This window comes from Arachis stenosperma, chromosome 4 (genome assembly GCF_014773155.1).
Source record: "Arachis stenosperma cultivar V10309 chromosome 4, arast.V10309.gnm1.PFL2, whole genome shotgun sequence".
Taxonomy (NCBI): Eukaryota; Viridiplantae; Streptophyta; class Magnoliopsida; order Fabales; family Fabaceae; genus Arachis; species Arachis stenosperma.
The window spans coordinates 118,711,779-118,717,209 of record NC_080380.1 but is presented as its reverse complement, the minus strand read 5'-3'; the positions used below and the strand labels follow the sequence as shown (position 1 = coordinate 118,717,209).

General features: G+C 41.8%; 1 non-coding gene across 1 annotated transcript; it reads right to left on the bottom strand.

Moving 5' to 3' along the window:
• Window positions 1-1,538: 1,538 nt before the first annotated feature.
• Window positions 1,539-1,646, bottom strand: LOC130977580 (small nucleolar RNA R71). Its single transcript, XR_009085266.1, has one exon. It is a non-coding gene; the product is annotated as a small nucleolar RNA R71 (small nucleolar RNA).
• Between the last annotated feature and the right edge of the window lie 3,785 nt (window positions 1,647-5,431).

The following is a 5,431-nucleotide window of genomic DNA, read 5'->3' as shown; positions in this document are numbered from 1 at the left end:
ACTGCTAAGTTTGGTGTCTTGCATGCATTGTTATTTGATTCTTGTTGCATTTTGATTTTAAAAAAATCCAAAAATATTTTTAATTTGTGTCTTTTCAAGTCAATAATACCAAGAATTGAAGATTCAGAACATACTGCAGAGGAATTACACAGAAAAAGCTGGGCATTCAAAAATGCCCAGTGAAGAAGACAGACTGGCGTTTAAACGCCAGCCAGGGTGCCTGGCTGGGCGTTTAACGCCCAAAAAGGGTGCATTTTGGGCGTTAAACGCCAGAATGGATGCCATTCTGGGCGTTTAACGCCAGGATGGCAAAGGGGGAAGATTTTGTTTTCAAATCAATTTTTTTTCAAGTTTTCAAAGTTTTTCAAAATCAAATCTTTTTCAAATCATATCTTTTCAATCAAATGTTTTCAAAGTCAATTTCTTTCCTTTTTCAAAGATACTTACTAACAATTAATGATTTGATTGAACATCTCAAATTTGTTGCCTTTTCTGTTGAGAAAGGTTTAATGTTTGAATCATATCTTTTCTTGTTAGGCAAGTCACTAATTTTCAAAATCAAATCTTTTAAAAAAATTGTTTTCAAAACATATCTTTTAAAATTGTTTTCAAATCAAATTTTTTTCAATCATATCTTTTTAATCACATCTTTTTCAAAATAAGTTTTCAATCAAATCTTTTTGATTTCTAATTTCAAAATCTTTTTCAAAAATCACTTGATTTCTTTTCCACTTTCAATTTTCGAAAATTATCAATCAATTTTTAAAATGTTTTTGACATCTTTCTAATTAATTTTCGAAAATTATCTTCCCTCCTTCTCACATCCTTCTATTTATGGAGTACTACTCCTTCTTAATGCACAATTCGAACTCTATCTAATCAAGTTCGAATTCTTCTACCTTCTTTCTTCTATTTTTCTTTCCCTCTGACACCTCAAGGAATCTCTATACTGTGACATAGAGGATTCCACATTTTTGTGTTCTCTTCTCTTTCATATGAGCAGGAGCAAAGACAAAGGCATTCTTGTTGAAGCTGACCCTGAACCTGAAAGGACCTTGAAGCGAAAGCTAAGAAAAGCTAAGGCTCAACTCTCTGTTGAGGACCTGACCGAATTCTTCAAGGAAGAAGAACCCATGGCAGCCGAAAACAACAACAATGCCAACAATGCAAGGAAGGTGCTGGGTGACTTTACTGCACCTACTCCCGACTTCTATGGGAGAAGCATCTCTATCCCTGCCATTGGAGCAAACAACTTTGAGCTTAAGCCTCAGTTAGTTTCTCTAATGCAACAGAATTGCAAGTTCCATGGACTTCCAATGGAAGATCCTCATCAGTTTTTAGCTGAGTTCTTGCAAATCTGTGACACAGTCAAGACTAATGGGGTTGACCCTGAGGTCTACAGACTGATGCTATTCCCTTTTGCTGTAAGAGACAGAGCTAGAATATGGTTGGACTCACAACCTAAAGATAGCCTGGACTCTTGGGAAAAGCTAGTCAATGCCTTCTTGGCAAAGTTCTTTTCACCTCAAAAATGGAGTAAGCTTAGAGTGGAAGTCCAAACCTTCAGACAGAAGGATGGAGAATCCCTCTATGAAGCTTGGGAAAGATACAAACAATTAATCAGAAAATGTCCCTCAGACATGCTTTCTGAATGGAGCATCATAGGTATTTTCTATGATGGTCTCTCTGAACTATCCAAGATATCTTTGGATAGCTCTGCTGGAGGATCTCTTCATCTGAAGAAGACGCCTACAGAGGCTCAGGAACTAATTGAGATGGTAGCAAATAACCAATTCATGTACACTTCTGAAAGGAATCCTGTGAACAATGGGACAAGTCAGAAGAAAGGAGTTCTTGAGATTGATGCTCTGAATGCCATACTGGCTCAGAATAAGATATTGACTCAACAAGTCAATTTGATTTCTCAAAGTCTGTCTGGAATGCAAAATGCACCTGGCAGTACTAAGGATGCTTCACCTGAGGAAGAAGCTTATGATCCTGAGAACCCTTCAATGGAAGAGGTGAAATACCTAGGAGAACCCTATGGAAACACCTATAATTCTTCATGGAGAAATCACCCAAATTTCTCATGGAAGAATCAAGTGAGACCTCAACAAGGTTTCAACAACAATAATGGTGGAAGAAATAGGTTTAGCAATGGCAAGCCTTTTCCATCATCTTCTCAGCAACAGACAGAGAATGCTAAGCAGAACCCCTCTGACTTAGCAACCATGGTCTCTGATCTAATCAAAACCACTCAAAGTTTCATGACTGAAACAAGGTCCTCCATTAGGAATTTGGAGGCACAAGTGGGACAGCTGAGCAAGAAAGTTACTGAACTCCCTCCTAGTACTCTCCCAAGTAATACAGAAGAAAATCCAAAAGGAGAGTGCAAAGCCATAACCATGGCCGAATATGGAGAGGAAAGAGAGGAGGTGGACGCCACTGAGGAAGACCTCAATGGGCGTGCACCAACCTCCTCTGAGTTCCCCAATGAGGAACCATGGGAATCTGAGGCTCAAAATGAGACCATAGAGATTCCATTGGACTTACTTCTGCCTTTCATGAGCTCTGATGAGTATTCCTCCTCTGAAGAGGATGAGTATGTCACTGAAGAGCAAGTTGCTAAATACCTTGGAGCAATCATGAAGCTAAATGACAAGTTATTTGGAAATGAGACTTGGGAAGATGAACCTCCCTTGCTCACCAAAGAACTGGATGACTTGTCTAGGCAGAAATTACCTCAAAAGAGACAAGATCCTGGGAAGTTTTTCATACCTTGTACCATAGGCACCATGACCTTCAAGAAGGCCCTGTGTGACTTAGGGTCAAGTGTGAACCTCATGCCTCTCTCTGTAATGGAGAAGCTAAGGATCTTTGAGGTACAAGCTGCAAGAATCTCATTGGAGATGGCAGACAACTCAAGAAAACAAGCTCATGGACTTGTAGAGAATGTTTTGGTAAAAGTTGAAGACCATTACATCTCTACTGATTTCATAGTCCTAGAGACTGGGAAGTGCATGGATGAATCCATCATCCTTGGCAGACCCTTCCTAGCCACAGCAAAGGCTGTGATTGATGTTGATAGAGGTGAACTGATCATTCAAGTGAATGAAAAATCCTTGGTGTTTAAGGCTCAAGAATATCCCTCTGTCACCATGGAGAAGAAGCATGAAGAGCTTCTCTCAAATCAGAGACAAACAGAGCCCCCACAGTCAAACTCTAAGTTTGGTGTTGGAAGGCCACAACCAAACTCTAAGTTTGGTGTTGAACCCCCACATTCAAACTCTAAGTTTGGTGTTGGGAGGTTCCCACATTGCTCTGAGTATCTGTGAGGCTCCATGAGAGCCCTCTGTCAAGCTACTGACATTAAAGAAGCGCTTGTTGGGAGGCAACCCAATGATTATATTTTATCTATTTCCCTTTGTTATTTTATGTTTTTTGTAGGTTGATGATCATAAGAAGTCACAAAATCCATTGAAAAAGCAAAAACAAAATGAAAAACAGGAAGAAAAACAGCACACCCTGGAGGAAGAACCCACTGGCGTTTAAACGCCAGTTAGGCTAGCAGTTGGGCGTTTAACGCCCAGTCTGGCACCATTCTGGGCGTTTAACGCCAGAAAGGGGCACCAGACTGGCGTTAAATGCCAGAAAAGGGCAAGAACCTGGCGTTAAACGCCAGGAATGGGCACCAGCCCAGCGTTTAACGCCAGAAATGGCTCAAAACGTGATTTTGAGCAACATTTGGTGCAGGGATGACTTTTCCTTGACACCACAGGATCTGTGGACCCCACAGGATCCCCACCTACCCTACCACCACTCTCTCTCTTCTTCCCCCATTCACCAATCACCTCAATACCTCTTCCCCAAAAACCCTTCACCTATCAAATCCCATCTTTCTCTTCACTACTCACATCCATCCTTCACAAAACCCCACCAACCTCACCCTTCAAATTCAAACCACTTTTCCTCCCAAACCCACCCATAATGGCCGAACTCCATCTCCCCTCTCTCCTATAAATACCCTTCTTCACTCCTTCATTTTCACACAACCTAAACACCACTTCTCCCCTTCTTTGGCCGAATACAAAGCCATCCCCTTCTCCCTCATTTCTTCTTCTTCTACTCTCTTCTTTCTTCTTTTGCTCGAGGACGAGCAAACCTTTTAAGTTTGGTGTGGTAAAAGCGTTGCTTTTTCGTTTTCCATAACCATTTATGGCATCCAAGGCCGGAGAAACCTCTAGAAAGAGGAAAGGGAAGGCAAAAGCTTCCACCTTCGAGTCATGGGAGATGGATAGATTCATCTCAAGGGTGCATCAAGACCACTTCTATGAAGTTGTGGCCTTGAAGAAGGTGATCCCCGAGGTCCCCTTTTCACTCAAAAGGGGTGAATATCCGGAGATCCGCCATGAGATCCGAAGAAGAGGTTGGGAAGTGCTTACCAACCCCATTCAACAAGTCGGAATCTTGATGGTTCAAGAGTTCTATGCCAATGCATGGATCACCAAGAACCATGATCAAAGTATGAACCCGGATCCAAAGAATTATCTTACAATGGTTCGGGGGAAATACTTGGATTTTAGTCCGGAAAATGTAAGGTTAGCATTCAACTTGCCCATGATGCAAGGAGATGCACATCCTTACACTAGAAGGGTCAACTTTGATCAAAGGTTGGACCAAGTCCTCACAGTTATATGTGAAGAGGGCGCACAATGGAAGAGAGATTCAAGAGGCAAGCCAGTTCAATTGAGAAGGCATGACCTCAAGCCCGTGGCTAGAGGATGGTTAGAGTTTATACAACGCTCAATCATTCCCACTAGCAACCGGTCCGAAGTTACTCTAGACCGGGCCATCATGATTCATAGCATCATGATTGGAGAAGAAGTGGAAGTTCATGAGGTTATAGCCCAAGAACTCTACAAGGTGGCGGACAAGTCTTCCACCTTGGCAAGGCTAGCCTTTCCTCATCTCATTTGTCACCTCTGTTATTCAGTTGGAGTTGACATAGAAGGAGACACCCCCATTGATGAGGACAAGCCCATCACCAAGAAAAGGATGGAGCAAACAAGAGACCCCTCTCATCATGAGATCCTTGAGATACCTCAAGGGATGCACTTTCCTCCACAAGACTATTGGGAGCAAGTAAACACCTCCCTAGGAGAATTGAGTTCCAACATGGGACAACTAAGGGTGGAGCACCAAGAACATTCCATCCTCCTCCATGAAATTAGAGAAGATCAAAGAATCATGAGAGAGGAGCAACAAAGACAAGGAAGAGACATTGAGGAGCTCAAGCACTCCATAAGACCTTCAAGAGGAAGAACAAGCCGCCATCACTAAGGTGGACCCGTTCTTTAATCTCCTTGTTCTTTATTTTCTTGTTTTTCGAAAATTTATGCTTTATGTTTATCTATGTTTGTGTCTTATGATC